Source organism: Colias eurytheme, chromosome 14 (genome assembly GCF_061535395.1).
Source record: "Colias eurytheme isolate Ceu_HAF_F1 chromosome 14, ilColEury1 Martin Lab GWU primary, whole genome shotgun sequence".
NCBI classification, from domain to species: domain Eukaryota; kingdom Metazoa; phylum Arthropoda; class Insecta; order Lepidoptera; family Pieridae; genus Colias; species Colias eurytheme.
The window spans coordinates 350,234-364,133 of NC_142993.1; the positions used below are offsets into that span (position 1 = coordinate 350,234).

A 13,900-nucleotide genomic window follows, 5' to 3' on the forward strand; every position below is an offset into this window, starting at 1 on the left:
CTTGGGTCGTTATTTACACACACAAGCATATGTACATGTATGTTATAATAGAAATAAAGCTTTTATTTCAAGAAACTACATGAACTAAAATAATGGTTTTACCTGTTTGACCGAAAAACGACGGCTGTCAATACGTAGCTTATGTTTTTATTTTTACTAGCGTGGATATTACCTATGGTAAATACAATATAATATATGGTAGGTAACATTACCACAACAAACCAGTTTAAAACCTTTTATTCCCTTTACAAATCACTGTAACATATACCTATTACAAATCATACATCAAAATCCGTAAACACAAAACACATTTTTCATGCAAAACAAATCGCTTTTAAAACTACATTACAGCCATGTTTGAAAGCTCAGAATGTTCCCCACACGAACCGTAATTTCCGGTCAAAAAGTGGTCGCTAAATGATATATGCACATCCGCTGTAGGACCCGGCTTCACTTGAATATTCTACATGCTTTACTTATCCTGTACTAAAGTTTGGAAAGTTTTAATACGAATTTAATTCAACATTTAGTTCGCAAATTTGATTTATCTCTAGTTCGCAAGTAAATAGCCGTACTTCCTAATATGTTAAGAATGGAATGGAATAATGGTTTTAGAAACTACGAGTAAAACCTTTAAATATTAATTTATAAAATGATGATATCCCTAATCTAACCCAAAGAAAAACAAATAAACCATAACATAAAAACGACACAAATTGTCCTCTTTATAATATTAGTACCTACACATAAGGTACTTATTACTATAAATATAACCCCATTATCAAAGGCCTTAGTAAACAATGCTTAATTTTGATAATTGGCATCTCTCTATTTATATTAATCGTACCTATATTGTAAAAACTGATTCAAATTTTCACCAATCTTAACAACTTTTCATGTACTACAAAGTCAAAGTTGTAATCCGAAAACGCTACATGAAAACTGTTTAGTCATACAATTTCACGCTTCAGCTATTTGCAGTTAATATTAATTGTTTATGTTCAAGCTTCGCCTTGTTTTCTCGAATGTTCAACGGAACAAACCGTTCATATTCGAATACGATTTTTAGATGAATTAAATGCTTAGTAATTTAATTACGTTTATCCTTGGAGAAGAAATATTTATCTTGCTTTGTTACCAACAGGATTATTAGAAAAGTTAACTAAAATCGACGAAGGTTCATAATTAGTAGGGAAATTAAATGATATCTATTAAATTTCAACAGAATACTTCTTCAGAATTATTATAGCAATACGATAACCAACGTGACGATACAAACATGCAATTTACAGTGTTGAGTTTTTGTCATATGTCTGTATATCTTGACAGAGATGCATAAGAATTTTATCTTTTATACCTTTATAGATACGGAACCTTAAAAATTATATTTTCGACAATTTAGTAGAAGTGAGACGACCGCTGGCAACCCGCCAAAAGCGGTCTATCTCAAAAAGCACAAAGATTTTGGCACGCCTCCGTGAGGCAGATACTCTATTGTCTTGCATGTTAAATGACCGGGAAATAAAAGATTATTCTCTAGATTTTGATAACAAAACTTACCTTGTGCACCTATAGCAAAATCTAGAAAAATAACATACATGAAACTGGAAAGAGATTAAATAAATAAAAATAAAAATATCTTTATTTCACAACCACAATTACAAAATATACAAAAACGATGGTCCCGTACTAGACTATAGTCTGTATTACGGGTACCGATGTCCTTCCATGTTACAGTTGAGAAATATAGTGACGTAATTTAAACAGAGAATAAAGTAAAATATATATATATATATATATATATATATATATATATATATATATATATATAATGTAAAAGTTGTGTCTGTGGGTGTGTTTGTGAGTGTATGAGTGTGTGAGTGTGAGTGTGTGTGTGTGTGTGTGTGTGACATGTCTTACGTGTGTTGATTGGAGGAGTGTGGGTTCATGTAATGGTAGAAGAGCATGAGTAGAATGTGTTTACGTTTGAATAACTTATATAGACTCTCACGTTAACAGCGGGTTTTAGAGATAATTACATTTTCTGTGTAGTAGTAATCCTTTGAGAGCAGCCATTTAGTTATAGTTTTTTTACTTTTATATCGTGATAAATTAAATATTTTCAACTCTTTATTTATTACATTATATAAGTGTGGTCCCAAATATAGAAATTGCCTACGGAAAAAGGTCGTATTGAAAGTTTGATGTTTTACTACATCTCTAGTTGAACGCTGAGTTAAGTTTATATTAGAGAAACTTACATTAATGTTTATTAGATTATGGAATTTAAGGACAGTGTCTAATATATAGAGTTGTCTAATAGATAATACATTGAATAAATTATATATATCCTTTGTGGGAAAACGAACTGGCTTAAAAGCTGACACCTTAAGTATTGACCTCTGGCATCTCTCTAAAGGTAGAAGAATAGTTTTATGGGTGCCACCCCAAGCTACAATACAATACCTAAGTATACTCTGACAGAGAGAAAGATAAACAGTTTTAAGTAGGTTAAGTTCAGCTACCTGTCGTAGTTTTTTAAAGGTCCAGATCAGTTTACGAGTACGAGAACACAAATTATTGATATGCAATTGCCACGTCAGACGGGAGTCTAGAATAACCCCTAGGTACTTAATATTATTAGCAATCTCAATTGTATGACAAGAACACAAACTTATGTTGTTATAAGTACAAGTATGAGCTTTGATTGAGAGGTCGATCGGCAAAACATCATTTTTTAAACTGAAGTTAATACACTTAGTTTTTTTAAGGTTTATTGTGAGTTTATTACAACGAAGCCAGTCCAGTATGATTTGAAAACCACTTTGCGCGTTGTGAAAAACATGCCTCCAACTTGTACCATTAAAAAGCAGGACTGTGTCATCCGCGAATGTAATTATTTTACAACAGTCTAAATTTAGAAGACACAGATCGTTGATGTAGGCTAAGAATAGACTAGGTCCGAGTACACTGCCTTGCGGAACGCCATAAAATACAGGCATATCGGTGCTCACAAGATTATTTATTTTAATTATGTAGAGTCCCAAATTAATTATTGTCCTTTTTTTGTGCATTGAGGTGAGATTTAATCATTAAAGTTTGGACCTTCGTTTGAAGTTTACTTTATTACCTTTTAGCTACTTATCTTTCTATAATAATTGTTACCGTATGTAACACACAGAAAAAAAAGCCCACGCATATCTTAGAACAACTTTTCAACCCAGAATTGACAACGCAAGCTAAAACTGCGTCACAACAATAAGATGTGCAGATTTATATCTCGCTTAATAAATAGAGCAGGTCTCTTTACCTCTATATCTTATACGATCTAACAAATAGCGGTGTCCGGTAACAAAGAACCTTATAATGGTGAAGAAACGTCCTATATATCAATGGACGGACACAATCCTCTATAAATGCGAACAATAAGAATAACAGTTTTCAATATCAATTCGTATTTCCTATTTTATCGCTGTTAGATACATGGATATTTATTAGAAGATTCAGGTTTCAAGTATGATCTTTATGGTTGACAATTTTATATCATTTTCTCTTTGTTTTCGTGAATTCGGATACCTTTCAACATGCGATTTATAACTAAATTTATAATTAAGACAGTAAAATAAGTTGACTTTGAATTCATCCTTTAAAAATCCTTTAATTAATATGTAGGTACACTTACTTTTACAAATAAAATGAAACTTATATACATACATATATTGACTGACCGGTTGGTTTGGTTGGCCCTGCCTTCCAAGCCAGAGGTCGTGGGTTCGATTCTCACCCGGGGCAAATATTTGTGTGATGAACATAGATGTTTGCTCTGTGTCTGGGTGTTAATTATCTATATAAGTATTTATTTAAAATTATATATGTATGTTTATCAGCCATCTGGTTTCCATAACACAAGCGAAAGTTTAGTATGGGATCAGATCGTGCCGTGTGTGAAAATTCAAAATCGTCCCGAAATATTTATTTATTATATACTTATCAACCTAAAACTCATCAAACTATATAGACACTAAAAACCCTATCGAAGAAATACCACAGTATTACAATATTATTTCCTACAGTAAGGAATCGCCTTTGATGTCGCGCGATGCCGCCGCCAGCGTAGGTACTTACGCTGCCACACGAAAATACGCTAGGGTTGCAACAAATGGGAAATAAAACAATTTTGATTATTAATATTATGATGAAATCATTTATTCATATGTACATTCAAAATAATTGCGATTATTAAATCTGATATAATTATTTGTTCATAAATATATAATTACAGATATTGCACTGCTAAATATTATTTACGTGGACACTTTATTTTTGGATGTTCTTAATTGTATATACCATTTAACTAAGTAATGCATTCGAATTGGGATGTACAATCTGATTAGAAAATAATGAGGACAACATATGTAACATAGCTTTGATTTTAATTCAACAGATACAATTAATACAATCTTTCTGAAATATTGTTTCCTTCTGGGATTTCAATGTAGATTTACATCCGTAAACGGAACAGTTTTTGCGCGTCATAATAGAATATGTAAGTACCTTTGTATAATAAAATTATTACACAAAAAATACGACTGCGTCATCCTTTCGCGATAGTTAATGCAAACTCAGCGTGATTGCATTAAGCGGCCCGCGTCGCCCGACCCCCCGCCAGTTCCCCTCCGTTTCTCTGCACAAGTACATTCGTCGCCATACTGTAGGATGGTAATACTGTGGAAATACTCTTACACTCGATAAACACTGTAATTCTCCAAATCTAAAGAACCACTTATTATTATTTCTATTTACCCACAAAGTTAGTATCGGTGCCAAAAATCAGTCTGATAGCTATCTACAACCTGTTGATGAGGTGTCAATAACTTACACTTCCAAAGAGTATAATTTTTTGTCGCAGAGGCGTCGACTCCAAAACTTTATCTTGGTAAATTTATTCATTCATTCATTATTCATAATGTTTATCTTGTTGTTTGTGATTCAGTGTTTTAGTTGTGAGCTTTATGAATTTATTGCTATGTTTGCATTTATGTTAAGAATTATATAAATTATCATGATGAAGTTTTACTCACGCAATAGATAATTTTAAAATACTGTAATGGCTCTTACACCTTACCTTTATAACGCTTTTTTTATCGAGGAAGTTTGGTTTAATCTTTAAGCTATTAAAAAATAAGATTTAAATTATAGAAGCAATATAGATAGTAGATACATTCTCTAATAATAATTAATATAGTCAAGCACTTCGATTGCATTAGAAAAGTTAATATGTAAATATTATCATTACAAACTTTTCCTGAAATTTACAATCACGACATGCGTGATGCCCTGACAAGAGAAATAAGTATCTATACCTATAAGTACCTACATAATAAAGATAAAACATAAACAGATTGCTCCAGTAACTTCGGGTCGACGGGTCATCGTTATTCATTGATCACACGTCTACGTCACTGTGTACAATGTGTTACATCTGCATCGTCGGGGATAAAAGGAAAACTACGTTATCTTAGTTATATTCACGATTGTGACATAATGGATCGCGTAACAGACGCCTTACAAGGTATACCGTGACCTCTTTGGTGTTTTACTTTTGCACGCCTCATAAGCGAAGCGTTGAGGTGGGTACTACTGTCACTTCGCGCAAAACATCTGATTTTTCAAACTTAAAATGTCTTTATGTATCATACATTGCACTTGTAAGATAATACATACACACACATATTAAGAAAAAACGCTATTTTTAACGTTCATGATATTTTTGATGTCATTTTTGTTATTTAAACTAGTTAAAAAACAGTTTAAAAAAGTTCTGTCTTGGACGTCCGTGTGTCTGTATGTGCGGATCCTTTTTCTTGTTAACACGATAGCGACCGAAATACTTTACTAATCGAGTCTTTTTTTTTCTCTTACGCTTGAGTATGCTCAGGAATAGAACCCTTTCATTTTTCAGGGTCTGATTCGATGTGGTTTAATTGTTATTAAATAAACAAAAATAATAATTAATAAATATTTATTAAAAAAAAATTATGAGGCGTGCACTTTTGGATTTTCCAAATTATTTTATATTAGAGAGAAATGTTTGACATGCCATAATTATTTATATTACCTATATTTAGTAAGAAAGAAAGTAGGTATCATAATAATGTTTTTTTAAATAACTAGCTGTAGCCTATAACCCTGTTTTGTAATCTTAACTGGCTCATAATTTGTATTATTATTTGTATTATTTCTAATATAAGAAGATAAATGTGTAAATAGGTCGTAGCTACAACAAACGGCGATAAAACCAAACCAACCAACCAACCAACATACCAAAACTGAGTATAACCCGTATCCGTTCGTAAGTTAGGTATAACTGGTGTAACTAACCCGACTTTCTTTTACAATTTACACACAGACACTCTCTCGTCTTTTACAACAAACGATTACAATTATTATATTCTAACTAGCTTTCCGCCCGCGGCTTCGCCCGCTTTGTCTAAAACATAATAAATTATATACTATTATCTGTGTACTTAACTCAATTTCACAAAAAATGTGGGTTGGTCCCTGTTTGCATAAATAGGTCCAAATGAGGAAATTACACTGTATCAGACGAAAAACTGAAGAATTAAATCACAGAATGAAATAACAATATACAATAATAAGAATCTATGCAAGTCATATACTAAAACCTTCCTCTTGAATTACTCTATCTATTAAAAAAAACCACATCAAAATCCGTTGCGTAGTTTTAAAGATTTAAGCATACATAGGGACATAGGGACAGAGAAAGCGACTTTGTTTTATACTATGTAGTGATTAAAAACCTACATACCTACGCACAATAACCTAGTTAAACCTTTGAAATGAATCTCGTAAATCACAAAGCCACGCCGCTGTGTCATACCAGGCTCCCGTCGTACACACTCTCAGTTCTTACATCATCACACTAATAGCTTGAAATGCATTAACTAAATAGGTTTCTCTATGAACAAAGATATAGTAGTAACTAGTAGATAGCACCGGATTGAAAAATAAAGATATAAGTTTAAAAAAGATCGCAGAGTGAAAAATAAATCGCGTCACATCGTATCATCATTTATTTTCATAAAAAAAAATTCACACAAATATAAAACATCTATTACAAACCTTCCAAATATATTGCAGAAAAATAGGGTTCCATTTCAAATGATACTTATAAGAAATCTCAGGTTACAGCCAAATAAATGAGTCCTTCCTCTTATCAAGATTTATTCATTAATCAAGCGAGGGAACAATCGAATAGCCTCCCTTATCGACGACAAATTGGATGATGGATGATACAAAAAACATCCTTGAAGATTTCGGATGCTGTAATATGATTAATTCGTGTTTTCCAAAATCAAACTCAATTTAAACTGCTTCAATATTTGACTTTGTTTAGGCGCTAGATGATTTATCTAGCGAAGTGGGAAAATTAAATTAATTACTTTGTCAGGCAAAGGCGGGAGGCACAGATGTGTTCTCATGCGACATTAGAGAGGTAGGGTATGGGTAAAACATCTGCTCATAGCTTGTCACGAAGAAAACATGAACACACAAGTAAATTGATAATGTAATTATTATTTCTTGTAAACCAATGAAGAATTAAGTATACGTAGAGCAGTATGTACTAAATTCAGATTTCCTAACATACAAAAGAACCTTTATACGCAAGTTCGCCAGCACCTCACTGGTATAATTTCCAAATCAAATAAAACCTTCCCGATCATCCAAGTCCAAACGAGGTCACATGCACCAAATCAGCACCGCTGGCAAGCCACCAAGTGTAAGAATTACTGCGTACTACCACGCCTCGTAAACTATCCCGCGGTGACGCAGTGGGCATAGAGCTTAAAGTGCTACAATGCATCGAAATGTAAAACATATTTTTAGCTATAAGTAGCTAAATAACTATTTTCAAAATCTTTACAGAATGAACACAAAATTACCTACATTCATTAATATTATAATTTAATTTAGTCGAACGAAGTTCGTTTATGATTTTAATGATAAATAACTGTAGTATTTAAGTTTTGTATGATCTCTATAATCAATTCATAACAATTTACAACTTAATTTACAGATTTTGGCTTTAAACTGAATAATTTTTATAATATGTCTTCGCATAAATATATGCGAACAAAAACGCCGAGCAACTCTAGCATCATATTTAAACTTTATTTTATCGCCTCCAGCACACCCAGGCTTGTAATAAAACAGGCACTGAACAGAATTACCCTGAAACGTCGAGTTTCATGTTCGAGCCAAAAAACATACGAAGCAAAGGTTGTTAGGTGAAATTTTTTCACGATCTTTACTCTGAGGCACCGTTATCGCAAAAGGCAGTTTTACGGACTCTTAGCGGAAGCCTCGGGGATTATACACGCTTCGCAGATTAGACGGTGACAGCTTTGTCTTATATACCTACTAGGTACCTAGCGTACAGGCGGGTTTAAATGAATTCTTGTGTGAATTTATTGGGACTAGAAAGCAGGGTAGTGGTGCGCATTCAAGAGTTTTACTAGTAACCTAATTCAAAGCTACAAAAAAATTTAAATGTTGAAATATCTCGTTGCGATGTGCTTGTGGTATAACTGCAGATCTACCGGATTTGTAGATAATTTTAAGACACAGAAAAATCATAACATTATTAAATAGTTTGGAAAATCCAAAAGTGCACGCCTCATAATTTTTTTTTAATAATTATTTTTATTATTTTTGTTTATTTAATAACAATTAAACCACATCGAATCAGACCCTGAAAAATGAAAGGGTTCTATTCCTGAGCATACTCAAGCGTAAGAGAACAAAATAACCATGAAAATGACACCCATGACGAAAATATGTAAAATTTTCGTCGGCGCCATCTTGGATTTTAGTTTTGACCTCATATTGGTTAATAGCTACCCCAATAACCATGAAAATGACACCCATGACGAAAATGTGTAAAATTTTCGTCGGCGCCATCTTGAATTTTAATTTTGACCTCATATTGTTTAATAGCTACCCCAAAAACCATGAAAATGACACCCATGACGAAAAGATGTAAATTTTTAATCGGCGCCATCTTGGATTTTAGTTTTGACCTCATATTCGTTAATAGCTACCCCAAAAACCATGAAAATGACACCCATCACGAAAAAAAGTCAAATTTTCATCAGCGCCATCTTGGATTTTAGTTTTGACCTCATATTGGTTAATAGCTACCCCAAAAACCACCCACATTTGCAAATGTGTTTGCTACTTAGGAAAAGTTCAGATTTAAAGATATAAGTAGGTAATGTGACGAATTTAATTTATTTCATTCCGACTGTTTCTCGGAATAACATACATTTACTAAGAATTGCATACAATGCCGGTTTTAATATATTGCCGGTAACATAATATTATGTATGATAATAATTCTTAAAAAAGTATTTTATACATTTCTTAAAAAGCTTCGATATTGTATACAATAATACAATTCATATTCAAATTGTTGTAAAATAGTCACACTTTTTTAAGTTGGTTGAATACACTAAAATACTTATAAGGATCGTACCTACTAATAAAAGTAACAAAATGAATTTTTAAAGTTCCCAGTAATCTTCTGGAATCAATTTCAATATAAATATAAAAATTCACTTCAAAAAAAAAAAAAAAAAACATCCGAGTTTTTTTTTGTTTATTTAATAACAATTAAACCACATCGAATCAGACCCTGAAAAATGAAAGGGTTCTATTCCTGAGCATACTCAAGCGTAAGAGAAAAAAAAAGACTCGATTAGTAAAGTATTTCGGTCGCTATCGTGTTAACAAGAAAAAGGATCCGCACATACAGACACACGGACGTCCAAGACAGAACTTTTTTAAACTGTTTTTTAACTAGTTTAAATAACAAAAATGACATCAAAAATATCATGAACGTTAAAAATAGTGTTTTTTCTTAATATGTGTGTGTATGTATTATCTTACAAGTGCAATGTATGATACATAAAGACATTTTAAGTTTGAAAAATCAGATGTTTTGCGCGAAGCGACAGTAGTACCCACCTCAACGCTTCGCTTATGAGGCGTGCAAAAGAGTATGGGTTCGATATTCCAAATCGATAGCATATAGTAGTTTTATGATGCAATTCAATCTATCAACAATATACTCAATAAAGAAAGAAATCAAATTATAATTGCAATACAAGAACATTAACATTAAGCCAGTTCTGACTGCGGTTATTACAACTTTATATTTTTATGTAAAACTGTAAACACTCAGGCAAATTAGCGAGCCCTTTTGACGATTTCATCTCACTTACAATTTACGATATAAAAGCACCTTCGCCGGGTTGTATTCAAGCTACAAGATGGCCGAAAAGTGATATTCCAAGTTAAAGAGATCGCAAACAAAGAGCACAGATGTGTGACCCGCCCGGGACTCCCCGGGGCACATTCACACGGCTAATTTATTAGAATACGCTAAAAACATTGCGATACGAATGTTATTTCATGAGTGAACGGATTGCGTTATCCATCTTCGGGTTAAAGGTTGAAAAGATTGAATGTTTGATAGATTTGATTCGAATGTGAGAGAAGTTGATAACTTTTACGATAAAAAATGAGTAAGAAATTTTTTTTTTATTTGTTCATTGAAATATAGACGTATTTATTTTACGTTCATTTTTCTGTTCATTAGTAAAACATTGTTATTTCGTTTGTTTATCGTCATTTCAATCTCGCTTAATTTAAATTAAAAACAAAAAATATCATAGCTTCACTCTACCTACTACCTACTGTATATACAATGCACATGTATCTTGATGCTCAATCTTATTGCATACATTTTTATTAAAACTACTACATATTTAGGTACAACATTTTATTTCTTTATCAAAATATTTACAATCTCATTCCCACATACCATCCACACTACAAACAATTCTTATCACATTTCTCGTCCACAAATCAGCCATTGTACCAAATTGCAGATCTCCTTTATACCCGAGAATAAAACCATTAGTCGAATGGACGTCGTCCCCCGGGAACATAGATATAAAGACTGCTGACGTGACTAAATCGGGAAACTAATAATCCTATTAAACTTCCCCGTAACTCATACGAGGTAATGATATTTTAACTCCTCGTTCGTTTTAGTTTGTTACGTTTCTATAATTATACATCATCACATAGTATAAAACAAAGTCGCTTTCTCTGTCCCTATGTCCCTATGTATGCTTAAATCTTTAAAACTACACAACGGATTTCAAGCGATTATTTTAATAGATAGAGTGATTCAAGAGGAAGGTTTTAGTATATAATTTATTAGATTTTAGCCAAAACGGGCGAAACCGCGGGTGGAAAGCTAGTAGAATATAAAATATGTAAGAATTGATCTACGAATAATCTACGAAGTTTTAGGTATGAAATATTGAAACTTATTTGCACCTTTTTGTTTAATAAATCGTTATTTGTGTGGTGTTTGAAATATTAAACAGATAGACGATTTTGGAATATTAACTCTTTAGAGTTCCTCCTTTCTAACAAGAAATCGGATGATGCGTTATTGAATTACAACTGAACACATTTTGACTTTTATTCTGTTTCCCGCGAGACTCGTACTGAATATATAAAATATCATTCTTTTTGTATTAGTAATTTGTAAAGCTAAGACTTTTTACCAACCCACGCGCGTTATATCTTTTAACTAGATTTCCGCCCGCGGCTTCGCCCGCGTTTGCAAAGGAAAACCCGCATAGTTCTCGTTCCCGTGGGATTTCCGGGATAAAAACTATCCTATGTGTTCATCCAAGTTACCCTCTATATGTGTGCTAAATTTCATTGTAATCGGTTCAGTAGTTTTTACGTGAAAGAGTAACAAACATCCATACATCCATACATCCTTACAAACTTTCGCCTTTATAATATATATTAAATATTAGATATACCTACTACATTTCTAACCAACCCACGTGACGTATCTTTTTATATCTATAAATATTTTATACAAAACACTTGTTATTCATCTGATTAGACCATATAAAAAATTACAGAAAATACAATTAATACATCGAACTATAAAATCACTATAAAACCAGCAATCTATCAATATTGTATTTTAGTTTCATAATTATTGTTCATCCTTTTAACTAGTTTCACTGTAACCTCAAATTAAACGACAAAAACACTATACTAATTAACGCTAAACTAACAGAGACAAGAAGAAAAGTATAACAATTACAGTGATATCAAGAGTTATTTATTCAAACTAAAACGGAATATAATTGAAAATGAAAGAAAACAGATAGTCGGACATCTTGTATATTCAACGAGGTTGTATAAAGGCGAAGACGATTCAAAAGTGCTTTTAAAAGAAGGTTAGATGAACGAATGAATGTTTGAGTTCTGTATTAATTGATGCTTTCATAAATATTCCTCTAACACAAGACATTCTTAGTGCTAGAAAATGAATGTTTTAGGAATAATATTTTAAAACAATCTATGTATGAATCTGGATTTGCTTTAAACGCGATCATTCTTTGAAGAAGCTTACCATCAAATAATGGTAGTAGTCCTTATAAAACAAACATCGGAAAGTTGCGCAGAAAAGTTAAAAAGACTTGAAGAAATACCACATTAACTTCTAATGACTGTTCGTTTCAGCTGGTATACGTCGAAATTTAGAAGACCTTTAGAAAATGCTTCTGGAACTAATCTATACTTTAATATTATAAAGCTAAAGAAATTGTTTGTTTGTTTGAACGCGCCAATCTCAGGAACTACTGATCCGATTTGAAAAATTATTTCAGTGTTAGATAGCCCATTTATCGAGGAAGGATATAGGCTATATATCATCACACTAAGACCAATAGGAGCAGAGCAATGCTGGTAGCCGTGAGGCGCAGCTAGTTATAATATATAATGCATATATATAGCTAAAATCCTGGCACAATTTCGAAAGCGAGCTGAATATCTTCAAGACGACAGCTTCTATTTCCACAAAACGTCGATAAGATCTCTCTCGACAGGAGTACCTACTTCGAGTAAAAATAAACTAACATTTCTGGGATTAATTCCTCCCGAGAAATATCCTTATATTTTACCGCTGATCCTTTAGATACTTGTAACTCGACTTTATTGCCATTTTTGTTGATGATCCGAATGCCTCGCGTAATCTTGAGCCTTCAGAAAATCTATACTTATCAATTTATAATTAAATGAAGCCGAACAAACTGAAAAATTTATGAGTAGCTACATAAGGTTGGCTATATTATAATATGAGATTTGTGCGAGTGCTAGGAAGCGATTTAATCAAAATAAAACAAAAGGCGTAGTTAAAAAAATACACCCATACTCGTAACAAAAAATAAACAATATTTACTTCTTTGAGAAGACATTAACGGATTATCATGGTTGAAAACATTACACAAAAATCTATTTCAACAAATTGTACCTTCTCATCAAGACTTTCCACATCAATAAAATCAAAGGAAAGTAAAAAGCTACGAACAATACCTTTCCACCCTGCTCCATCGAAAACCTACGCAAATTTCTTCAAGCGCATCTCTCAGACGAATTCCTAAAAGGATTATATCTTAGTAAATATTCACGAAGGGGATTTGTTTGCCGTTACTCAATTTCAACGTTTACATTTACTACGAAGCCTTCGCCTTTAAATTAAATTGGCTAAAGAAAATCATTCGGTACCCAATGTTGGATATTTGGCAAGAGTTTGCTGTTAATCTATACTAATATTATAAAGAGGAAAGGTTTGTATGTATGTATGTATGTATGTATGTATGGTTTTCACGCATAAACTACTGGACCGATTTTGATGAAATTTGGCAGAGATAATCTTTAGACCCTGAGAAATAACATAGGCTAACTTTTATTGCGAAATATGTACCACGGGCGAAGC

The 13,900-nt window shown here is 32.5% G+C and overlaps 1 protein-coding gene and 1 long non-coding RNA gene across 3 annotated transcripts in view; both read right to left on the reverse strand.

Moving 5' to 3' along the window:
• The window catches only part of Tomosyn (syntaxin-binding protein tomosyn), a 227,810-nt gene that overhangs the window by 128,429 nt on the left and 85,481 nt on the right, over positions 1-13,900 (reverse strand). The gene's annotated exons all lie outside the window — the stretch shown is intronic.
• The window catches only part of LOC149902648 (uncharacterized), a 117,668-nt gene that overhangs the window by 43,349 nt on the left and 60,419 nt on the right, over positions 1-13,900 (reverse strand). The window lies entirely within an intron of this gene.